Source organism: Neofelis nebulosa, chromosome 12, assembly GCF_028018385.1.
Source record: "Neofelis nebulosa isolate mNeoNeb1 chromosome 12, mNeoNeb1.pri, whole genome shotgun sequence".
In the NCBI taxonomy this organism is placed as follows: Eukaryota; Metazoa; Chordata; class Mammalia; order Carnivora; family Felidae; genus Neofelis; species Neofelis nebulosa.
Genome location: NC_080793.1, coordinates 47,532,768 through 47,559,383, shown reverse-complemented (window position 1 = coordinate 47,559,383; position 26,616 = coordinate 47,532,768). Strand labels below are relative to the sequence as shown.

At 39.6% G+C, this 26,616-nt stretch overlaps 1 long non-coding RNA gene across 1 annotated transcript; it reads right to left on the bottom strand.

The window, feature by feature from the left end:
- Nucleotides 1-7,190: 7,190 nt before the first annotated feature.
- LOC131491826 (uncharacterized) lies at nucleotides 7,191-24,455 on the bottom strand. The gene is made up of 5 exons (XR_009251668.1): nucleotides 24,316-24,455; nucleotides 22,062-22,248; nucleotides 21,182-21,367; nucleotides 8,963-9,054; nucleotides 7,191-7,748 (listed from the first exon to the last, which is right to left on the bottom strand). It is a non-coding gene; the product is annotated as an uncharacterized LOC131491826 (long non-coding RNA).
- Nucleotides 24,456-26,616: the final 2,161 nt, after the last annotated feature.

Sequence of the window (26,616 nt, the reverse complement as noted above, 5' to 3'; positions counted from 1 at the left end):
AAGAACAGGGAGAGGCACCTGGCTGGCTCAGATGGTGGAAGATACGACTCTTTATGTTAGGGTTGTGAGTTTGAGCCCCAAGTTGAGTGTGGAGACTGCTTAAAAATAAAATCTTAAAGAAAAGGGGGGAAGGCACCTGGGAGGCTCAGTCGGTTAAGCGTCCAACTCTTGATCTCAGCTTGATGAGTTCAAGCCCTTCATTGGGCTAGCGCTGGGCGTGAAGCCTACTGTAGAAAAAAGGAAAAGAGGAGAGTACTAAAGCACACTAAGTACTCTTCAAGACCATTCTTGGTACACTCACAGTGCTAAAACATCCTTTGAAGTCACTGAAAATTGGCTCAGGAAAGGGACAAAAGAGGTTGAAACATGGCAACAAATGAATTCTAACCACCTGGAACATTCAATTAATAAAGAAACTTATTTTCACACTGGAAAAAAATGTTTCTAAGCAAATCTCAGAGAATCTTAATCTATACACTTATTCTCATCCCTAAGGCTTTTCTTCCCTTCATATATTTTTTTCCTTTCTCCTAATCCTCTCAAGGCCATCTTCAGTCACTAACTGATGCTGAATCTACCTTAGAGATGTCTAAATCTATCCCCTCCTTTTAATTGCTAAGTACAGTTTCCTTTGATGGCTATAATATGTCTTTTCATTCTCTTGTTGGTGGCCATTTGGGTTGTTTCAGTTTGGGGCCATTAATAGAGTGGCAATGAATATTCATATAAAAGGCTTCTTGTGGACATATGTCCAATATATGGACATATTTATCTTGGTAAAATACTTAGGAGTGGAATTATTTGGTTATAAGGTAGAAACATGTTTTATTTTATAAGAAATTGCCAGTTTCCAAGTTGGTTGTACCAGTTGTACTCTTACCAGTGATGTGAGAGACTCTAATTGCTTCACATCCCAGCCAACATTTAGTGTTGTCAGTCTTTTTAAATTTAAGCCATCCTATAAATATAGTGATATTTTAATATTAATTTGCATTCCCCAATAACCAATAATGTATAATTTTTCAAGTGTTTATTGGTCATTTATATATCTTCCTTTACAAAGTGTCTAGTTTGCCTATTATTGATCTCTCTTCTCACTGTTGAATTGAAGGTGTTCTTTATATACTCTACATACAAGTCCTTTGCCATATACTTGTACAGTATTATGAATATTTGTTCCCACAATAACCTATTCACTTTCTTAATGAATACTCTTAATGAACAGAAGTTCATGATTTTGAATAACAATGTATCAATTCTTTCCTTTATGGTTATTATTTTTCAAGAAGACTTTACCTATCTCAGGGTTATGAAGATATTCCATTATATAGTGTTAGAAACTTCGTACTTTCAGCTTTTGTGTCAGGTCCACAACCCATCTTTTTTTTTTTTTTTTTTAACGTTTATCTATTTTGAGAGAGAGAAAGAGGGAGAGGGAGAGGGAGAGAGAGAGGGAGGGAGGGAGGGGGAGGGAGGAGGGGTTGAGAGAGAGAGAGAGAATGAGCAGGGGAGGGGCAGAGAGAAGGGGAGAGAGGAGAATCCCAAGCAGGCTCCATGCTCAGTGTAAAGCCCGATGTGGGGCTTGATCTCACAACTGTGAGATCATGACCTGAGCCAAAATTAAGAGTAGGATGCTTAACTTACTGAGCCACCCAGGCACCCTCCACAACCCATCTTGAAATAATTTTTGAGTGAAATGTGAAGTTAGGGCTGAGTTGGTTTGGAGGTTTTTGTCCTCCTTGCTGTGAATATCCAGTGATTGAGCATCACTTCTTGAAAAGAATTTCTTTTTTCCCACTGAATATAGCTTTGACTCTTGTGTTAAAAATCACATTGACTATATAACTAATTGTCTATTTCCAAACTCTCTATTCTGTTTCATCAAGCTTAAAGATCTATTGTTAGTCACTATCACAATGATCACACTTAATTCATTAGTGTAACTTCATGGTGTTTCCTGAAATCAGCTAGTATATATCTTTTAATTTGTTTCTCCTCTTCAAGATTTTTTTTTTTAAACTGTTCTAGGTAGGTCCTTTGCATTTCCAAGTAACCTTAGAATCAACTTGCCAATTTTTAGAAGAAAAAAGCCTTGGGATTTTGAGATTGCATTGAAAATCTATAGATAAATTTTGGAAATTTTACATCTTACATTAAATTTACATTGACATATTCCTCCAATCCATGAATATTGTTTATTTATTCCCTTATGTAGATCTTTAGTTGTCCTCAGTAGTATTTTTTAGTTTTCAATGAGGAGTTCTTGGGTATATTTATTTAATGTTTTGAAGCTAGTGCAAGCAATGGGTTTTTAAAATTCAATCTTCAATTGTGTTGCTGTTACATAGAAATGCAATTAATTTTTGTATATCAACACTGTATTCTGTGGCCTTATTAAATTCATATGTTGGTTCTAGGATCTTTTTTGATAAATCTCATAAAATTTTCTATGTATACATTTATATTGCCATTTTTCCTTTTGTATGTTTTTTATTTTTGCTTTACTACACTAGCCACTACTTGGAGCACAATGTTGAATAGAAGTAATAGATGTAGCCTTCTTTGTCTTGTTCCAATATCATATGGAAAACATTCAGTATTTCACCATTAATTTGCTGCAGGTGTTGTTGGATTGAGAGACTCCCTGCTATTCCTACTATGCTGAAAGTTTTTATCATAAGTGTTAAATTTTGTATTTTTTCTGCGTTTTAGCTAATCACATAATTTTTCTTTTTAATCTGTTAATGTGATATTGTACCTTAATTGATTTCATTAATTTTATTAGATTGATTCAATTAATTGATTTTCAAATGTTGAAACAATATTGCATTCACTTGGACAAATCCCACTTTGTCATATATACTATCTGATTATATATTTCTAAATTCAGTTATTCTAAATTCAAATATATTTATATTTTAATTTTAGAGAAAGAGAGTGTGTGAGAGGGAGACAGAGAATCTTAAGTGGAGCCTGACATGGGGATTCTACCCCAGAACCCTGGGGTCATGACCTGAGCTGAAATCAAGAGTTGGTTGCTCAACCAAGTGAGCCACCCAAACACCCTTAAGTTATAAATTTAACTTATCTAAATTCAACACAGTTATAATGTTATTAAGTTTTTTAATTTCATGGCATAGTCATTCATAGCATTTTTCTTCCTCATCTTTAATGTCCACATCATCTATAGTGATGGCCCCTTTTATATTTACGGTATTGATAGTTTGAAATTCCCATTTTCTTTTAAAAATTTTATCAGTATAGCTGGGACAACTCTTCCCAAGTAGGACTGCATAAAAGAATTAAGCCCTAATGCTCTAAAGCATCTATTGTATAATATGAAATAAACTTTTTTCCACTGATCTAAAATGTATTGGCTGTGTAACTTAGAATAGAGAAAATAGACAATCTAGTACTATTAAGTCTAATTCTCTTGCAGAACCCCAGCTGAGAAAGATCAATTCTCAATTTTATTCATCTTTTCTGATAATCAATTTTTTATTTCATTGATTTATTGTCTGTTCATTTTAGGTTTCATCAATTTCTATTCCTTATTATTTCCTTCCCTCTGTTCACTTTGGGTATAATTTCCTTTGCTTCTTCTATCTTCCTAAGGTACAAATATGTATGGTTGATTTAAAATCATTCTTCTTTCTAAGATTTGCCATTATAAATTTCCATCGAAACAATGTTTTCCCTGTACCCCACAAACTTCGATACTTTATGTTTTTCTTACCATTTACTAAAATATTCCTTAATTACCTTTGTAATTTTTTATTTGGTGAATATATTATTTAGAAGTGTGTTTCTTATTCTAAATATTTGAGAACTGTGTCAATATTTTGTTATTGATTTCTAATTTAATTTTTTGACAGAAAGTATGCTCTAAAAGATTTCAATAATGTTAAATTTGTGAACACATTTTAATGGTTCAGCAAATAGTCTCTCTTGATAAATATCCGATGTACACTTCAAAAGAAAATGTCCTAAATTGTTGAATAGTGTGCTATAATTATCTATTGGGTCAAGTTGGCTGATAGCAGTGTTTAAATCTATATCTTCAGAGTTTCTAGTCTATTTGTCAAATCAGTTACTGAGAAAAGTGTTAAAATGTCCAACTCTGATACTGGATGTGTCTATTTTTGCTTTCAGTCCTATCACTTTTTGACTTACACGTTTTGAGGCTCTGTCACAGTTGCATTCACATTTAAGATTGTTTTGTCTTCTTGATGAATAATAATTCATTATTTATATCATTATGAAACAGTCCTTTTTATCTCTGGTAATACTCTTTTCCTTGAACTCTACTTTGTCTATCCTTGATGTAATTATTGCATCTTTATCATGATCAATGGGTTTTTTTTCTCTTTTAACCGTGTATGTCTTTATGTTTAAAATACATCTCATATGGGGTCCCTGGGTGGCTCAGTTGGTTAAGCGTCCTACTTTGGCTCAGGTCGTGATCTCACAGTTTGTGAGTTCAAGCCCCGCATGGGGTTCTGTGCTGACAGCTCAGAGACTGGAGCCTGATTTGGATTCTGTGTCTCCTTCTCCCTCTGCCCCTCCCCGACTTGTGCTCAGTCTCTCTCTCTCTCAAAAATAATAATAAACATTAAAAAAATTAAAATGCATCTCATGTAACCTATTGGAATGGCTGAAGTAAAAAAACAGTGACAACACTAAATACTGACAAAGACTAGTAAAACTGGATCACTCATATACTGCTAGTGGATTATAAAATGATAAAGCTACTCTGGAAGAGTTTCTTACAAAACTAAACATTGTGATTACCATAGAACTCAGCAGTTGTACTGTTGGGCATCTATCCCAGAGAAGTGAAAACTTATGTCCGTACAAAAAAACCTGTCCACATATGTACATAGATTTATTTGTAATAGCCAAAAAGTGGGGACAATCCAGAGGCCCTTCAATGGATGAGCAGTGAAACAAACAATGATACATCCACATCATGGAATATTACTCAGTAATAAAAGGAACAAATTATCAATACATGCAACAACTTGAATGTATCTCCAGGGAATTAAATCAAGTGCAAAAAGCAAATCCCCAAATGTTGACTACTATGTAATTTAATTTATTATATTCTTGCAATGAAAAAAATCATAGAAATAGAGAACAGATTAGTGGTTGCTAGGGGTTAGGGATCGGGGACTGGAAGGGAGGTGGGTGTGGCAAAAAAAAAAAAAAAAGAGCAACAGATCGGCTGATTTCAAGATCTGTGCTTATTTCTGGGTCTGTTGCTATTGACTCATTTTTCTCCTACTTAAGTGTCACATTTTCCTACTTCCTTGCATATCTTCTCATATATTATGTATACTCAATTATGGATTCTATGCTGTTATATAAGTCTGAATTTTAAGACTATTATATTCTGTTATGGCAGGCATTTAATTTATTGACAGATCAGCTTTATTCTATCAGGGTTTGGTTTTAAGCTTTTTTAATGATGACTCTAGAGTAGCCCTACTCTTCAGTTATAAATTTTGTGGGGTCTCAACTGAATGCCCAGGGTGTTTAGGAGGTCCCTCCATGTTGGATGGTTGTAACTCCATCTTCCTGTACTATGCAACCTCCAAGATTCTGCTCAGTTCAGTCATCCAATAGCTATTTTCTGCCTCATCTTACTGAATCTTGATCTATGCATACCCAGCTTTCTATTCACCCCAAAACTCAAGGAGACCCGGATGCAGATTTCTGAAGCCATCTTATGTATCTGTCTACTCCTCAGTAACCTGATCTGTAACTTCCTGCTACATCAGCAGCCCCAAACTCTACTCTCTCCTGCCTCTAGTCAGCGATACCACTGCTCAAAAAGAAACAAACACACTTTTTAAAAAAATTGGGCTCAACTTGTTTTCATTTGGGCTTCACTTATTTGAGCTGAGGTTTGGATGGTGGCCCCAGGCAGAAAGCTGTAGTAAAATATGGTGTTTTCCCTATCTCAAGCATCGCAGTCCTGTGCTATCTGTTGTCCAACGTCTGAAAACAGTTTATTCATACGCTTTGCCCAGTTTTACAGTTCTTCAGAGAAGAAAGGCTAAGTCCCATAACCGTTTCTCCACAATGGCTGCCACTGCATCTACACTTAAACATAATTCTTTGTCATGAAAGCTCCATGAAATAAATACTTTTAAATCACTTTCTGGCTAAGAAGAAAGACCAAACTTAGATAAGTTAAACATTTTCTGTTATTGCTTAAGCCCCTCACGGGTAAAAGCAAAATTTATTCATTCTGTTCTTCATTGTGCTTTATGCGGTCCTTGGTACACAACAGATGCTGAATAAATAAACTAACATTTTCAACATTACACATATGGAAAACCTAAATCTCCGAGAAGACAAGTGGGGAAAGAGGAAGAAACTAATATTGGTTAAGTGCTTGGATTTGCAAATTACAGATCACAGGCCCAGAGTGACCCACAGGTCTTTTTTAAATAAAGTTTTATTGGAACACAGCCACACTCATTCTTTTACATATTGTCTCTGGCTGCTTTCATGCTATGATGACTAACTTGAGTAGTTAGGCCTGCACAGCCTAAAATATTTACTATCTGGTCCTGGGCAGAAGTCTGCCAACCCCTGATTTAGTGTATGTTATATGCCAGGCAATCTGCTCAGCACTGTTACATACTTTTCACCTCATTAAATTTCCCAGCCACGTTGTGAAATAATAAATAACGCCATTATCCAGATGTGGACTCTGAGACCCAGAAAGGTAACTTGTCCCAGGTTTTACGGCTCGTGAGTGGCAGAGCACAAATTTGAATTCTGACTTGTCAGACTCTGACACCTATGCTTTTTTTACTTCTAACAGTCAGAGAACCTTGCAAAGATATGGAAAATGCTAAACGGGAGGGCCCTTTTTGTGATTTGCATATCATCACATATGGGCAAGTAGAACTCATGCTAAAGTAAGCTGAAGAGCTGGCTTTATATCCTATAATAAAAATAGTTAATACCATTACTAGAAGAAGTGTTTTATATGTCAACCCCTGTACTGATTAAAAATTATCTGCATGTGGGGTGTGTGATATATACACATCACATGCACATATATAGGTGTATGGATATATATATATATATATATATATATATATATATATATGTGTGTGTATGGATATATATATAGATATAGATATATATATGGATATAAGTATATGTGTGTATACATACATATAATTTTATTTTATTTCTTCATATTCTGTGAGGCTATTTTAGGTACAGGAAGAAATGCCTAGAAAGTTTATATTACAAGACGGTAACTAGTAAATCAAGCGTTCAACCTGATTTTCCCAACTCACTAATGCTCTGTGTACACCTGCTTTCCATTCTTTCTCAACTCTTCCCTAGGTTTTCATGACTTCAAATGCCCATCCCAGGGCATGAGGGAGAATGTCGCACAGGTCCCCTCTGGTCACACAAAGTACCAAAGCCCCTCTTGCCAATGGCGCTTCTGGGCTTCCTTGGCAGTCTTCCAGCCCTCACTCGCAGCCCTGTCAAGATGTGATGCGTTTCTTTCCTCTCTCTTTTTAAGTGCTTGAAGCTCTGAGCCATCATCATTTAATTTTAAATTATCTTCTGATTTCCTACGTGGGCCGAGAATGAGAGTAGTCTGGGGAAAAACGGTAGTGACAATAAACGAGAAGGGAAGCATTTGTGAAAATCTTTTTCTTCTTTTCAAGAAGAGTTGTAATAGTGTTTTGTATCAACATGACTCCTGCCTTCAGCTGTAACAAAGTTAGAGAAAATGTTGGTGCTATAAATTGAGAGTTCAGGAGGTAACTCTATTGACCCAGTCTTTTCAATGGGATTGGTATTATAGGTTTCCCGCATAGACACCAGTGTAGAAATATTTCTAAAGTAATTTCATCTTTGCCAGTAGCCCTTTCCTCCCTCCTTATGTCTCTTCTCTTTCCCAAGGTGTCCCTAAGTTCTTCGATCTCCTGGCGTCTCCTGTTCATGCTCTCCTTCCAAACCTCCATAACTTCCTGTGGTGCCTGAGATCAAATCACTCAGGGGGCAAAGATAGGGACATAACTTACCATTTGCTAAATTGGGTTTTCTTATAACTGGTTCAAAAGAGAGCTCTCTCATAATAGACCAATAAATGTTATACAGACACAAAGAATGTTAAATCTACACGACAACTAAGGGTCTGAGGAAATATGAGATGCCATGTCTACAGACCATTTTTTGGGAGGATTTTTGTTCATGTAAAGATAAAGGGATACAGGTCAGAGTTACCCTCATGGGTGCTCTGAGTAGGTTGTTTTATTTTTAGAGATGTTCCAAAGGTAAGAAATGGCAGTGGAGTAAGCATGTAAAACCTGAATGCAAATGTGACATCTTCTGTAGCCAGCCAGAAAATTCCAGGTGCTTTAAGACTGTGCAGTCATTCGTCCAGTAATAGACACCACACTACATTCTATCCCAAAGGGATCAGGATTGGGCTTGACAGCCTAGGGGAGACTGAGGAGTCAAAAAATCACAGCGAAGGAGAAGTGAACCACTAAGTGGGACAATAGTCCCACAGGGGCTAGGAAAACTGGCCACCATTTCAACTACACCCTCACCAAACGTTTTTAATTGAGTCTGTTGAGAATATTCCTTTTTCCTTGTGGGGATACATCCTTGATTTTATAATAACAGTTAACAAGAACAGTTGAATTCATTTTAGAACCAACAGCTGGAACACACCAGTTCCATAAAGCAAAAGCTGTCTTTCCAATTTAAGTCATCATGTAGAAGCTTCTACCATGCCCTTTGGATTATGCCTATCCTCAATCAGCTCACTTCCTTCCAGCCTGCCCATTTCCGTAAACGCCATCTTTCCTGTCATCCAAACCTTAACTTGGCTTCCCCTTTCTCCTTCATTTCCTGACATCTAACCCATTGGTGGACGCTGGCCTTACTGACAGCACCAGTAGCTGATCAGAGTTACCTTGAGAAGCAGCAACTGTCAAAGACGTTTCCAACATCATCAGTAAATAGTCACTTGACCTTCACCATTTCTCTGCTCTCTGCTTCAAGTGCCTGTGAAAGAGTTAGAGAAAAAAAAAAAGATTAAATGAGTGCACTGCAGGTTACCTGTCTTGGGTTGTTGGGTCTGTGTTGGACAAAGGGAAAGAAATGAGACTGGAACTTGAGACTTACATGGGCTGGGCTTTGTCCTAACTAAAAAGGCCTAAAAAAGCAATGGAATCCTCTTAAGATGTTAATGGAGGACAAGAATGGAGTCAATTGGCAGAGCGTGTTTAAGTTGGTGACTGAAAAACAATAAGGCCTTCCCAGCCTTGTACTCCACTGAATTCAGACTGATAAACAGATTACATTGTTTTTGTAACTTAATTTGCATAGCCAAGACCCAAGCCCAGGCTAGTGAAGAAAACAGTTTTTGGAATCACAGAAGCCCAGTTTCAAACCTCTGTCACTTAATACCTGGGTGGACTGGATTACATCACATCTCTTGAGTATGTTTTTGCATCTATAAAGTGACAACAGCATCCACCTACAGCATCATGAGAATAACTCAGGATGATGCATAGCAGGTGACTACCACAATACTGGACATGATGAACATTCAACAAATCATTCTATTGTCATCATATTTAATTATCTATATAATGTCCATCTCTCTCATTTCCATCAATTCAAATGCTATGGCTCTTCTTCATGTTCCGCCTCTTTATGGATCCATCCCCAACTATATATGAGAGTTTCCTTCAAGTATTTGAAAGTGATTGTCAGAAAAAAAAAAAAAAAAAGTGGACATTCTGTACAGCTCCTACAGGGCAATTTTATATAGAAATAAATAAAAAGAAACCGATTCTAGTTCAGCATCTGAAATAGGTTTCCAACAATTTAAGCTAATCAATAACAGATTAGAAATAGTGAACTCATCTCCACAAACGGGGATGCTGCGGAATGCTGCCACATAACAGCATATGTAAGATTTAGTAGCTGATAGATGGAGGTTTAAATCCTGAGCCCACCACTTCCTGGCAGCAGGACCCTGGCCAAGTTGTGTACTGTCTCTACATCTGTTCCTTTAGTGTGAAAACTGGTCTTAATAATACCTATGGTGCCAGGGTTGTTCCGAAGATTAAATGTCATAGGACCCTCCACCACCAAAACAAAACACAATCTCAGCCTCCTTGGGGACCACGGTAACAAAGATAAGGACAGAGACCTGCTGGACTCATAAAACCTTAGGAAGGTGGAGAGGCCTCACAGTACCTGCCAATGATCACAGAAGCTGGCAAGACAAGAGCCAAAGCCCAGACCAGAGAACGGTATCTTGACACAACCTTTTAAAGACAAAAACCTCTTCCTACACTTGCAAAGATTTCATGGTATCCTCAAACAGTAGCCCTCACTGTGATAATATCCCACATCCAATGATGGGAGAGCAGGGGCACTTTCCAGAGGGAATGCGCTGACATTATGCAAATGGCACTTTGCTTCCTTTCCAGATGTTCCAAAAAGTTCCAGGTAGATTCAGGTGCTGTGTACCAATTATTTGGAACAACTGCACTCTCTACAATTTCTCTAATAAATACGTCAATTTTATCAACCCCCTACATATTTTCCCACATTTACTGAGATACAATTGACATCTAACACTGTATGTTTAAGGTATATAATGTGTTGACTTGATACACTTGTATACACTGTAAAGTAATTACCACCATATTGTTGCTAACACCTGCCTCATGTCACCTAATTATTCTTTTTTTGTGGTGAGAACATTTAAAATCTACTATTTTAGTAACTTTCAAGTAAATAACAGAGTATTAGTGCCTATAAGCACTATCCTGTACATTAAACCCCAGAATGTATTCGTATTTTTTTAAGTTTATTTATTTATTTTTTTGAGAGGGGGAAGGAGAGGGAAAGGGAGAGGGAGAGAGAGAATCTCAAGCAGGTTCCATGCCCTAAGCGGGGCTCGATCTCATGAACCGTGAGATCATGACCTGAACTGAAATCAAGAGTCACTGCTTAACCGACTGAGCCACCCAGGCACCCCAGAATTCATCCATCTTATAACTGGAAGTTGGTACTGTTTGACCAACATCTCCACTTTTCCCTATACCACTCCCACCCCAGCCCCTGGTAACTACTATTCTAGTCACTGTTTCTAGGAGTTCAGCTTTTTTTAGCTTCCACATACACAGTATTTGTCTTTACCTGATTTATTTCATTTAGCATAATGCCCTCAAGTTCCATCCATGTTGTCACAAGTGGCAGAATGTACTTCCTTCTCACAGCTCAGCAATACTCTATATACTATTAGGCTGTTTGCATATTTTTGCTATTGTGACTAATATGCTGCAGTGAACTTGGGGTGCAGATATCTCTTCTAAATCCTGCTTTCCTTTCCGTTGGATCTATACCCACAAGTGGAATTTCCGGGTCATATGGTAAGTTTATTTTTAATTTCCTGAGAAACACCTATACTGTTTTCCATAGCAGCTGCACCAATTTACATCCCCACCGATGGTGCACAGGGTTTTCTCCCCTCCACCTTCTCACCAATATTTGTTTTCTCTTATCTTTTTGATGATAACCATTCTAACAGGTATGAGGTGCTTTCTTGTTTGTTATGGCCCGTGGTATTCTGTTATAGCAGCTCAGGCAGGGTAAGACCTTCCTCCCTAGGGCTCTTCAGTAAGATGACTTCAATTGCCGCTGCGGGCTCCCACGATGGTATGACAGTCCTCAGTGTAGAGGAGTCCCTTACCTTGGTAGTGGCCCAGTCACTGACTGATGGAAAAACCAAGCTAAATTTCTCTCTCTATAGTTGTGCTTTTATGAATTATCTAACTGGGCTTTGTACCCCCCTTTATTTAATTGCACTCATAGAGAAGTACGGACTGTTGGCATTAAGAACCCTCTAGAAGACAAAGCAGTTGATTATTCTTATCGTCAAAGTAGGCTCTCACATTGGGTGCAGTAAGAAGCACTGCACAGAAACAGCTTGTTGGCAGAATTACGCTCTCAAGGGTGAGTATCTTCAAGCCATCCTTGACTCTCTAGAGCAGAAAGGCAACCAAGTACAATGCTGAGGAGTGGGGAAAATGTTGAACTGAAGGCAAAAGGATCTCATGTGAAACTGTGAGTGGCCTTCATTGATGCCTGTCAAAGTAAAATTCACAGTGATTCGCTTTCCTTTCCAATAATGGAACTACTATCCTCAGGAAAGCCCTGTTCTCTTCCTGGTTTGAGTATTAACTGATGGTCTGAATGAACACAATCTTTTCACCTACTTGCCTTTGCAAGTGCTGTTTCCCTCTGTCAGGATGGCCTCCTCCTCCCATCCTACCACCCCCCCACCCCCCAGTTCTTCTGGGGGAATTGCTCCGTGGCCTTCCAAACCTAAAGAATACTAGCACGCATTTATGTAGTGCTTACTATGTACCTGGTGATATAGAGGCTGGGAGTGGGGGGGAGGGGTGGGTAGTGGGAGGATCTGCTTCAGATGCAAGCAATAAGGAGTTGAATCATCTATAGAGAATTTAAAAAACAGTAATACCACCCCCCCCCCAAACAAAAACAAGTCTGCTTTTTTGACAACCATGTGTTGACAATTCTAAACAATGTCAGTAAGAAAATGCTCCTATCCACTGAGGCAGACTTTTCCCAATGAGCCTCCCTTCATCCTTGGTACCTGCTGTTATGTGCCCAGAACCTTCCTAAGCACTTATGTATATTAACTTCTAGAATTTGACCCCAATTTAAAGCTGAGAGGACTGAAGCGCAGAGAGATTGTGTGACTAAGCTGCAGTTATGCAGCTTGGTCATAATGCCTAGCAGGTAAGTGATATGGCCAAAGCTTCAACCCAGGCAGTGTTACCCCAGTTTACCCACCTAACCACTGAACACATGCCTCTCAGAATATCTAACACACATGAAATACACCTCTAGGACAACATCCCTGATCTACTTGGGCTCTAACAGCTCCCGACATGTGTTCCTTAGAAGCTGTTTATTTTTGTATTACAACGCTCACTGGGCTACAGGGAAGCAGACAAGAGACCCTGAGCCTAGCACAATGACTGGCCCACAGTAGATGCCGAACGAACGAATGAATGAATGAATGCAGTCTTTGGTTCGAGAGCTAAAAGGATCTATGTATATTATGTGTATATTATGGGAGATTGGTGAAAAGCTCTGGATTTTGATTTGGAATTCAAGAGCGGCCTTCAGTTCTAACCCTGTACTATCTCTGAGACCTAGAATCGGGCATTTACTAGATCTAAATGTTTGTTTCCTAGTCTGTAAAATGAAGAGTGGAATATTATATCTGTGATATTCAATAGATTTTCAGTTTGCTTTCTTCAAACTAAATGCAAATGGGTTTCTTTTTTTCTTCCCATTGATAACAAGCTTATCTGTAGGAAAAAAAAACAAACCTTTTAAGTGTAACATACTACAGAGAGCATACAAACTCGAAGTATATAACTCGATGAATTATCACAAGGTAAATACCTAGTTTAGGTGAAACCAGCTAGATCAAATGAAACCACCTAGATGAAGAAATAGAACATTAGCAGACTTCTCATACTATCACTCCTAGTCAAATGTAAAGCTCTCCTGACTTCTAACATCACATGTCAACTTCCTAATAAATGAAGAAAATATGTATTCTTTTGTGTAAGTCTTCTCTCACTCGACGGAATGTTTGTGAACTTCACCCATGCTGTTGTGTATAACTGTAGTTTATTCATTTTCCTAGCTGTATAGTATTCCACTGTGTAAACAGACTACACTTTACTTATCCATTCTACCATTCATGAATATTTTGGACAAGTACAAAGAAAGCCATACCTAGTGAGTCCTAATAAAACTGCTGAAAAGATCAAACATCACTATTAAAAATTATTCATTTATTTGTTTTTCCAAAGAATGCTAATTTTCTCCCCCCTTTCTGGGAACTATTCCTTATTCCTGACTCCAGCTTATTAACATCCAGATGTAATTTTTTTTAATATTCATTTTTTTAAGAGAGAGAGTGGGGGAGGGACAGAGAGAGAGGGGAGCAGAGGATTCAAAGTGGGCTCTGTGCTGACAGCAGAGAGTCTGATGTGGGGGCTTGAATTCACAAACCGTGGGATCATGACCTGAGCTGAAGTAGGATGCTTAACTGACTGAGCCACCCAGGGACCCCACATCCAGATGTAATTTTCTAAGGAATGTTGAAGGTGATGAGTTTTGTCCGTATACAAGAAGAAACAGTATCAGAATCTGGAAGAATACGTTATGAGTGGCCTGGCACTCTGGATGCCTGCCCACCATGTTCTTCGGGATGGTCCTTCCTTCTACTCTAGAGTCCTCTCCCTTGATTCTCTGTATCCCTGAGCCTTGGTCACAGAGAATTGCTAGTAAAAGATGTAAGCCTATATTCTGGCTTCAAGAACACGTGCCTGGTACTTAGAAGGAACTCAACAAATATTTATTTTGTGATTGCTACTCAAATTCAGCAACTCACTACTTAGCTGAAAGTTCTTTCCTCATTTGTGGGTGATTAGTTAACATCTACCAATAGCTACTCCAAAATCTCTTACTTCTTCTGAAATCCACATTCTTACTTGATAAATAACTCCGCATTCTATTTTTAAGGAGCAACTTTAGAGAGTCCCTTCTTTAACACTTTCATTTTAAAAAGATCTTTTTCAACCTTCATTTTTACCCTTCTTGTCCTTCTCTCCAGCTCAAAGGAATCTATGTCCTTTTTCTCTAAAGCTAGATCCCATCTGAGAGATACTGTTGCTATATTTATTCCCCCTCACTGGCATCTTCAAACTTTCCGTCTGCGTAGACTTCCAACCCAACCTGTGTGTTTCTCCTTCACCTTGAAAGAAAATTTCAGTATTATCTTGGTGTCTGCTCTAGCCACCTTTTATTACTCCTCCTTTACTGACACCTTTCTTGAATAAGAAGCTCAAGGACATATTGATCACCTGTCTTGAAGCCTTGAAATGGCCTCCACCCACTTCCAAGGTAAGTCATTCTACCTCCTTGCTTGATCTGTTTCCACCCCCGGATTTTCTTCTCCTTGCTGTCCCCTAACTCTGAATTCTCAGCATTTCTGAAAATTCAGCCTCGGTGCTGAGCTCTTTCTTCTGCTGCAAATGTTCTGTCTGCTTCTTGGATCATGCCTGTATAAATGACACCCAAATTTATACCTTCCACCTTGTTCTCTCACTCGAGTTCCTGCTGTGTTGTCTTTGATTCCTGCTGAACATGCCTAGTTGGCTGTTCCATTTTCTCCCCTCAAATGAACACTTGCCAAACTGATCTCGTCCTTTTCCTTCCATCCACACTGGGCTCAGCATGCTTAATTCCTTTCCTTCATCAATAACACCAACATTTCCCCACTTAGGCAGGCTTGAAAACTCCATCATCACTGACATTCCTATCTTTCATTACACATAGTAATCAGTCACTATGACTCATGAAGATTGTTCTTTGAAAGGAATCTAGCAACCATGCCTTTTTTATTCCTATTCCCACACCCACCCATGATTTATATTAGCTGAGGCCACTACAAAGCTTGTAGAAAAACGTGGCATCTTCCTTTTCTCATAAAAGGAGACCTTCATCTTTCTATGAAAGATATTTTTATCTCTAAGCCATTTTCAGAACCAATGTTACTGATCAACATGGATTCTAGGAATGGGTAAGTCTTCCATGGCTAATTCTCCCAGACCCGTTCATGCCCCTTAGGCTCTTAACAGCTTCTCACTTAGAAGATTCTCCCAAAGTTTTCTACTACTATCAAACTTTTAGGAGTCATTACAAAAGACCTGGAACCATTTAACACCAGCCACCTTTCTCACCTAGAAAAGCAGAGATGGTTCCTACACACTCTTATCTTGGTAGTCAGAAAAGCTAACTACTTATTTGACCATAGTAGAAGGAGTTGCAGAAGCTGTGTGTACCATTCTGTAAATGCTGCAGTGTCCAGCTCCAAACAAACATGTTTCTCATGGTTCTGGGGACTGGTGAGGTCCTCTTGCAGATACTGCCTTCTTGTTGTGTACTCACATGGCAAAATGGAAGTTCTGGCATCCTTCTCTTTCTAAGGGTATAATTCCATCATGAGGGCTCTCTACTCATGACCTCATCGAAACTTAATTACCTCCCCCAAAACCCCACCTCCCACCTTTAGGGCTTCAACATATGAATTTTGGGGAAACACAAACACGTAGTTCACAGCAAGGATGAATGGAGGGATTGTAACAATGCTGGACACCAGCACATCGTACAGGTGGCTCAGGGAAGAAGAAAAGAAAACAGAAGACAAAAATCTCTATTTCCATCAAAATTAAAAATAAGCAATGAACTTAAATTACCACACAGACTAAATATCACCTGGAATTGTAACTCCTCTCTGACTCCTAAGACTAGAAGCCCCAAACTAGAATGCAAAATGAAATAATACACCAGATACAGTAAGATTAGGACCAAAACCTAGAATCATTCCCATTGGAGAATGTGGGTTAGACAGAGGAAATTTTAACCCCTACACTAGATTTTGGAATCTACAAACCTTAGAGCACTATGTGAAGTAATTTGGACCAAATAAGGCTTGCTTTAACAACACTAAAATCCAATTGTAATCACCCCGACAGACAGGGAACTTACAATTCAATTCTCCAGCCTAGGCCAAATTATACACCTAGGCATTTTTCTAGGAACACAATCCCTGGAGACCTCCATCTCAGTGTGCACCCCGGCTTTACCACTCATTAGTTATAGGACCTTGGATAGGTCATTCCACCACCACGAGCCTCAATTTCCTCGTTTATAAAATGAGGTTACCACTTACCTTGGGGCACCTGGGCTGCTCTGTTCATGAAGTGTCCGACTCTTGATTTTGGCTCAGGTCATGATCTCATGGTTTGTGAGATGAAGCCCTGTGTCGGATTCTGTGCTGACAGTGCAGAGCCCGCCCAGGATTCTCTCTCTCCCTCTCTCTCTTCCCATCCCCCCACCCCAAAATAAATAAACTTTAAAAAAAGAGCACTACCCACCTTATACAGCTGTTGCTAAAATTAAATGATGTTTTAACAGAAAGCACTTGAAATAGTGCCTAACACATAGTAAATGTTCTATTTATTAGTGTTAGCTACCTTTTGTACTCAACCGTTATCTAAGCACAGGTATATGACCAATGTCCTCAGGGAGGCAAGACTCCAGCGAAACAGATCTAATGTGAAATCTTCCCAAACTGCCCAGGCAAAAGCCTCATGAGTCCCTTGGTACGCACTCAAGGACACCTTATGTGGCAGTAAGATCAGAGACATCAGTCCCTAGGAAAGTCAGAGGACATGGATGGAATGCTCACACACTCTGAACACAACAGGCCCAAAGCTCATCTCATTATGTCCTCAGCGCTCTCCCACCCTGTTTCCATGCCCCAGTCTTCTCCTCCTGCTCCTCCTATGTCCTGTGTCTCAGGAACAGTGTGACCAGGGCCCAAGCCACACACGCACAAGTCAACTTGTATGTCACCCTCTTGACTGAGCCCACATATCACTAGGACCTTTAAAACATAAACATATCATTTGCATCCACTCCTCTCCAAGCACACTGCTACCGCCCTGGGTTCGGCTGACGTTACTGCTCAGCTGGACTACTGCAGTAGCCTCCTTCCACATCCCTCTGCGTCCACCCTTGCTCCAGGCCAGTCACACTCCAAAAAACCTCCAGAGGAAGCTTCCAAACTGGCAAAACCAGGCATGACACTTCCCCAGTAAAATCTACCTCTCTTTCAAGACATTTCTTTCTCCTTCCTCCGTTCTCAATTCTTTCCACCCCCACGTCCCAGTTTATGTTCTCACCGCACAGAATCACCGTGAGTCACTGAGTGTCCCCTATCCCCTCCCACCTCTGTGGCTTAGGCCCATGATCTTTCTTCTGCTCTATCTTCCTTCCTAGGTTTGTCTATCCAGAAATCTCCAACTGACCCTAGAAAACCCAGTTCAAGTGCTGCTGCCTCTCGGGCACCTTCCCTTACCTCTGCAGGCCGACCTAGATGCTCTATCTTCCACACATTTATGGCATCACACACAGCACCAGGAATCAGAATGGTTTGTTTGCAGGAATATCCTCTAGCACCTACACTGAATATTGCACACGACGGCAGTAACAATGATGCCAATAATATGATTATTATATTATGCTATATATACTAGATTAACATCATATATGTTAATATATTATTAAAGTTTTGTGTTTCTAAAAATTGTTATTAATGTCAAATCTTTGATAAAATTCAGGTACCTTGCTAAGCCACTTATTAGTGTGAACCACTTGAGATTGCTATTTTTGTGGTCAAAATGGGCACATATTAATGATTTCATGTAGCCCAACCTAAAACATGCATTTTCTAATCTCATTTTCACAATAACCCTAGGAGGTAGACATGTTGTGTTTATTACCCTAGTTGTATGGGTAAGAAAATTGAGGCTTGGAGGTTTTAAGTAACTTTTCCCAAGGTCACAGGAACGAGAAAGTGACGGAACCAATACTCTAATCTGGAACTGTCTGACCCTTGATGCTCTTACCCATGACTATATCCTGATTCCTAGAGAATTGTTTAATTGTGTAATCGACTGATGAGACGGTGACATGGCGGCCCCTGAGAGATGACGATGCTTGGTTACATAAAGATGTAAGTTTGTGTTCAGCAAGTCCAGAGAGGACAAATCCTGATGTTCCTGTGGCAGCTGAAACAGGTTTCTCTGCAGCAAGCAAAGGATGGTAAATACTGAAATGAGTTAATAAGGAAGGTTATAAAATCTCCTTCAAGGGAAGGATTTCTTCCCCCAATGGAGGATAGATTCTCATCTGTCAGAGATGGTTTAAATATAATCCTTTGTGAAGGTCAATAAATTGGGCTCACAAAGTCCTTTTCAGGCTCCTTATGATACTCAGACACACCGGCTTAATGTGGCTCAGCACGCAGCCTGAAAATGGGAGGGTGCTGGTTTCCCAGCCAGAAACAACCTCCCTGCCTTTGTCTCCCTCAGCATCGCCCCTGCCCCCTGACTCGGCCTTCTTTGGAACGTATGTCGTGACTTTTACATGTCGTTCTGCTTTCTTCAACAGAAAAATGCATTGAAAGCATGAAATGTGAGTGGTTCATTTTGGTATCTTTAAACACAGTGTTTAACACTACATTTAAAATTTTTGATTACGTGTAACTTCTTTCCTCTTCTGAAAGAATCTTGTAGTATCCAATGCAAAGAAGTCCCTGATTTTTTTTCTAAAATCTATTATCAAAACTCAGCAACTCACACCATGAGAACAAAGCTTTCTCTAAGTGCATTTTTGGTCCAATCATTATCAGATACAGCATAATTATTTCTCTCTCCCTCAGCATCATTTGAAAATATGGTCATTCAGATGTCAATTCCCTCCAGGTAAAAAGTTCAGAAGATGAGCCAGCATTTCAGCCAATAAGAAAGAGATCTAACTAGGTTACTAATAGAAAATAACATCTCACATATATAAGCGTTTAGCAATTCCCAGTTAGAGTCAATACCACCTCAAAACAATTCTAATGAAAAAATTTTTTCAATAATTGTTACTCCATAGATGCATGACTTTCCACAATGATAATGAATCAGTGGAATAAAAAATTGTGCTAGCCCCTTATTCTCAATAAAAATGACAATAATATTATAGAACATTAAACTCAAATAAACTTACCAAATGATCTAGCTCATTTGATCCATATAACAATCCTTACCATTTATGTCACCACTTTAGAAGATATTTACAGGAAACTTGGATCAGAGAGAGAAGAAAATTGCTGTGAGTCACAAAGCCAGGAATAGCAGAGTCTAGACTAGAACCCAGGCGTTTTCCTGATTCCAAATCTCATGATCTCTCTACTGCATCTTTCTGTCCACATGGCTAATCTTTTTTTTTTTTTTAAATAGCATTTCTAACTCAGCAATATAGAAAATCAAGATCCAAAGAAGAGTGACCGATTTGTGAAAGGAGGCACATTTTCTTAATTTTGGTAATTAAACTTGAACATTAATTCCTTATATCTTGTAAAATATACCAATACTAACATTTATTGAGCATCGACATCTTGCCACAGTACTAAGTGCTTTATGGGGATTATCTCATCTAATCCTTACAAGGAGTCTAAAAGGTTGGCCCTTTTCCGATTTTACTAATGCAGAAACTAAAGTTTTGTAAGACCTTAGCTTTCCCAAGATTGGGAGCTGTTGTCTGAACCCATATTAGCTGAACCCAGAACTTAGGCCCTTAACCACCATTCTAACCTGCTATGCTAGTCGTTCTCCACTCTTGGTCCTAGACAGGCAGCATGGGCACCCCTGGGAATTTGCTAGAAATACAAATTCTCTGGCCATACCCAGACCTACTGTGGGAGTGGGACCCAGCAATCTATGTTTTAACAAGCCCTCCAAGTACTTCTAAGGTACACTAAAATCTGAGAATCACTGTGCTCGACTGAAACACGAGTAAATGGTAACCATTTGCAAGGAGTCAGTATATGCTCTGTGCTATCAGGGAATGCAAAAAAGTAAGTGATAGAAGTTGAAGACAACTAATACATTTGTTGAAAATGAAAATCTTCAGGGGATGGTAAAACCAAAAAGGGAAAAAATAAACTTAACTAGTTCATGCAGAAGCTGAAAACAGCAATGATGAGCAATTAATCAGGCGATATGTTACACTGTAATCAAGGATCAGGAAATTCCAGAAGGACTAAATGATACAGAGTTTATTACTGCACAGTAAATGATCATTAATAAAACGTGGCTGTTAAAAGAACTAAAGAGATGAATAATCACATAAGGAAATGTCAGCTGTAGAAGGAATAACTCGTGGTCTTAATCACTTGGAAAAATTACAGGTATAGACACAGAATCAAAATACGAGAATAGAGAAGAGCAGTGCTATTAGAACCTAGCACAAACATGATAGATCTTTTTATACAAAATCAAGATAGTTACAAAGACACCATGCACTTTGACCTGGCTGACATTTCAACTGCTAAAAATAATGAACTTAAGAATTTTAGCAGCACTCTGCATCACTCCCTGTCTATAGTAACAAGAAATTACTTTGCTGGAATTACTAAAACGTAGAGATTACGTGACTTGGAAGTTACCTGGTTATGCCTTGGATTTTATCTGGCTGATGACCTCTGCTGATATGTAACTTTCCTAAAGGAATAACTCTGCACATGAGTGCTTCCGAAGACCGGGCCAAGAGCAGCTTCCCAGGGCATGCCATTCCAATATCCTTCATTATATCTCTTGAGAGAACTGCTTTTTCAAAGTGCAATGTGGAGGGACTGGAAAGTGATATCAAGAACAAAAATACCCGCAAGTGAGTATGAAAAGAAAAAGGATTCCAACAAAGACACCAAAAGTTATTAGACAACAAAATTGTGGGTTATTCCTTCCACTTGATGGCTACTGATTTGAGGTCTCTTTTTTTTAACCTCTATTGGTTTTTTGAGAAATAGAAGCAAATCAAAGAAAATGCATTAATTGAAGCGATCAAAGGAAATATTAAACTTGTCTAACTGGACTTCATGAGAAGATGTCACAAATTCCATGGAGGAAAAGGTATGTTCTTCTCTAACTTAGCATTTTATTGCAATTCTCCATTCTCATACCAAGAAAAATTAGCCTTAGTAGCTAAAATGTATTGACCACTTACCACGTGCCAAGAATCATTCTAAACTTGATACATACATTTTCTCCTAGAACATTCAAAGTTAGTCTATGATATACGTATTATTGTTGCCCATTTGACACTCTACAGATAAAGAAACTGAAGGAAGAGAGTTAGTCTCCAAAGATGGCCCCAAATAATTCAGTTTCTCCCTCTACATACAAACTGCAACTCCCATAAAGAGATGGAGCTTACATTCCCACCTTACATTGACTCTATGCTAGATCTAAGAACGATTTGTGCAATATTGTGCAAAGAAAGAAATATTACGAGTCTTCTAAGCCATGGATTAATAAGGCAGCTTCTACCTCTTGAAATCCAGCCACCATGTTGTGACGAAGCCCAAGCAACCATGTGGAGAGGCTCATGTGGAGAATAATCAAGACCCCTGGCTGACAGGTTCAGTTGAGTTCCCAGCAAACAGTCAGCACCGACTTGTTATGTGAGTGAGCTATCTTGGAAGTATATCCTCTAGAGCAAGTCACAACACTCCAGCTGATGGCAAATGGAACAGAGATAAGGTGTTTCCAACAAGCTCTACTCAAATTGCAAAATCATTGGGGCACCTGGCTGGCTCAATTAGTTAAGCATCCAACTCTTGACTTCAGTTCAGGTCATAATCTCAGGGTCATGACCCTGTGGGATTGAACTGTGTATTGGGCTCCACACTAAGCAGAGAGCCTGCTTAGGATTCTCTATCTTCCTTTGCCCCTTTCCCCTCCTCACGCATTTTCTCTCTCCCTTAAAAACAAAACAAAACACAACAGCTATTAGGTATTTAAAAAATTTTTTTAATGTTTATTTCTTTTTAAGAGACAGAGCAAGACAGAGTGCCCACCAGGGAGGGGCAGAGAGAGAGAGAGAGAGAGAGAGAGAGAGAGAGAGACACAGAATCCAAAGCAGGCTCCAGGCTCTGTGCAGGGCTCGAACCCACAGACCACAAGATCATGACCCGAGCCAAAGTTGGGCACTTAACTGACTGAGCCACTCAGGCGCACCAAAAGCTATTAAGTTTTTGATAAGGTATCTTATTACACAACAATAGATAACTGAAATACTGAACTACCCAAGGTTACACAGTGAGATGGCCCAATATCAGGGAGGCCATACCTTTCACTCTCAAATAAATTAAGAAGCTACAAATAAGGCTATGCAAAGAAGCGTTTCCATAGAGATACAAGTGTGAATAGATGATGTGCTTATATTGGTACTTTATTCAACAAATAGTCACTGAGAATCTGTGAGGTCTCAGGTACTGAGCCCAGATGCTACAGATACAAAGGTGAATAGTCAGAGTTCTGAGCTTAAGCTCCACGCACGGCCACTAAGACAAATTATAATACCCGCAACATGAGCAAACAGATGCAAAATAATAGGTAGATACTTGGGATTACTCTTGACTTTTCACATCAAACCAAAGGCAAGGAATCACAGGGAAAGATATGGAAAGAGCTTGGAGTTTGGGTAAAAGAAAAGTGCAAGTAAACTTTCAAGACAGATCAATAAGAACACCACAAAATGTGTGTGTGTGTGTGTGTGTGTGTGTGTGTGTGTGTGTGAGAAAGGAAGGCAAAATATAATGGGTATTAGAAGAAGGACAATTTTAGTCATTCACATATGTCTTTGTGAGCATACATACACACACACGACTCCTTTGACAAGGTCATGCAGATATTCTGACCAAACTGAATGTCAGAGAGTTCTTCAAAAACGGTTACAGGACCTCTAGTTCTAAGGTGGAGTAGTCCCATTTCTCCCTTTTACAAAGGCAAAGGTCCGCTCTCTCACAGGTAAGAATTCATGAACGTAAGAGCACAGACAAGCTGAAAAACTCCAAAAGGTGAGAAGAAGAAGACAGACTTCCTAGGAATCTCCAGATTTGAGGAACCACATGGCACCCCCGCTCCCCCATACACACCAGATATGGCGCTGCAGAAGCCTGTAACTAGAAACCACCAACATGCACAGACCGGGGGGTGGGTGGGGGGAAGCACTCTAAGAAAAGCCTATTCTTCCCAGCCAAACTAGGAAAAGGGTAGCCTATCAGCAGAAAACCTTTTTGGCAATACTGCCGTACTCCAGGAAATTGGAAAAGAAAAACTGCATTCCTCCCACCCCCATGGTTTCAGGGGGCTGAGTAGGGAGCAGATGTTCTGCCGCACCCCACTCTCCTCCCCACATCAGTAATTGGTGCCACACGGATTCCCCTGCCAGGATAGTCTGTGAGGTCCAGTGGCCTGCAAAGCCTCCCATCCCTACTGGGTAGTGAATCCAGCACCCTTCGCCCCCATGTCAGTGGAGCCCAGAGGGCAGCTGAACCTCTATGCCCACCCAGCATCAGTGAGGTGGTGGCAGGAAGTATAAGGGGGATGCGGGTGGATAGTTAGCACTCAGCAGTCTTCCCTGCTTCCTGTCTCTGGGTGCCAGCAGGGAGTTTCTGCCCTGCCCTGCAGCACAAAGTAGGCAAGTCAGGCCTCTGCTTTCCCCCTCTGTGGTGTCAGCAGGGTACAATCTTACGACACCACATGGAGACAACGCAGGCAGTACAAGCTGATGTCCCACCTTCTTCAGGAAGCGATCAGTAGGACTAAATGGTGAGCTGAATTTCCACCCCACGCTCTTGCAAGAGAGGTATTGGCAGAGCATCAGGAAGCCAGACATAGATACCAATCCAGCCCTCAAGATACATCTCAACAGGGAGACTCCCTACTGAAAAAAAAAAAAAAAAAGATTAAATAGGATCCAAAGTATCATAAAATATAACCAAAATGTCCCGGATACAATTAAAAAAAAAAATCGTCATACTGAGAACCAGGTATATTACAACTTAAATAAGTTGTAAGTTGCCTTGTATCTGTGGAAGGCAATCACCTACCAATACTAAGATTAATCAGATATTAGAATTATCTTATAATTTTAAAGCAACCATCATAAAAATGCACCTACAAACAATTCCAAATTCTCAATTCAAATGAAAAAATAACAATTAACAACAACGTTATCTCTTCTGTTAATAGCTTTATATAACTGGTAACTATGGCTATGCCACCTTTTCTTCCTCAGGGTATACAAGCAAACAGCTCCATAATAATACAGCTATCACCTCAAAGTATTTATAGTGCTTGCCCTCATTTTCTAAAGAACCTAAGAAATTATGATGCCACTGAATCTTGCGAGGGATCCACGGCCAACATGATGCTGGTGAAGAGGTCACTGAGAGGACATGACTGTCAGTTGACCTGACTGCTGGATCCAGGCAGGTGGGGGCTCCTCACCCCCTCCCCTATCCTTGGAATGTATGTTCCACTCACCATTCCCCCACTAGGAGCTGTTTCAAGGACATAATCTTTGACAGTAAGGTACTGTTGAAACCATAAGGACTGGCCACAGTTAAGGCTTCTACATAGACTTTTAAGATTGAGGCAGGCAGCTATAGAGATCTACTCATCTTGTGGTTGCTGAAGACAAAACTTTTGTGGCTGCTGAAGGGAAGACAAGTTCCTTTGCTTATTAAAACTGCCACCTACCAATCTGGACTCACCTGCCTCTTTCTTTAGAGTCTCTCCATGCCCTCGTGTACCAGGGCGAGTACAGATTTCACCCAGGAAATTCCTGAGTTTGTGACCCAATAGATACACAACATATGGCCAGTAGTTAATTTCATCATGTCATGTTAGTTGCATCTGAATTTCCCATAAATTTCATTGTTCCTATTCATTTAGTTAACATCTATTTCAGAACTTAAAAACCTCTAATAAAGATGCTCTAGAACATAACTGGAAGAAATACTGAGTATTTTTGACTTGATACTGACTTCTGTTTAACCTTGACACTGATAAAAATGTACTTCCTTTTCTCTGAACAAAAAATTTATCAGTTATTTACTGCAGGATAAGATCTTAGAGAAATGCTTCCTATGACCTTCCTTCACTAAGGTTTCCCTGGTATGAATCAAGAGGTGACACCCACCAAAGTATCTTTGCCCAATTTCTGCCATAAAGCCTGAAGTCTTTACATTAAGCACTTTTCAATCTTCTCAGGCATTTTTTCTAGAAGTGAAAATACTCTTATGCATCTCAGTGATGAATGTCCTGTTAGGTCTCAGAAGACAGGAGTGTGATCAACTCCACTGGTGACTACCCAGTGTGACTTTTGGTAAGTCTTAAAAAGCTTCTCCAACCCTGTTTCATTGGCAGTAAAATGTGGATAACCCATGTTATCTGGTCCACTTGGCAGAGTTAACAAGACAAATAAAATAATGCATATGTTGGGGCGCCTGGGTGGCGCAGTCAGTTGAGCGTCCGACTTCAGTCAGGTCACGATCTCGCGGTCCGTGAGTTCGAGCCCCGCCTCAGGCTCTGGGCTGATGGTTCGGAGCCTGGAGCCTGTTTCCGATTCTGTGTCTCCCTCTCTCTCTGCCCCTCCCCCGTTCATGCTCTGTCTCTCTCTGTCCCAAAAATAAAATAAAAAATGTTGAAAAAAAAAAATTTAAAAAATAATAATAATGCATATGTGGATACTTCATACAGTGTAACGAGCTATACAAATACAAGTGATTACTATTAGCAGATAAGTTTTTGTAGAATTTCATTAAAAATAGTTCTCATGTCAGAACAAACTGTTCAATAACAAAACATACAAATAGGAATTCAGAGGCTGCCGGGGCGGGGGGTGGGGGGGGGGGGTGGGTGGCTAGTAGACATATCAAAAGGAGTTAGAAGACCATGAGAGAAAAAGAGAGAGGCCACCAGGGACAGTATGCTACATCTGACACCTGCAGAGATGTTTAGTTGGAATGAATGGTCCTTGCAACATGCCCAGTGTAGTGGTGGCCTGGAGGTAAACATGCTGTTTATGCACATG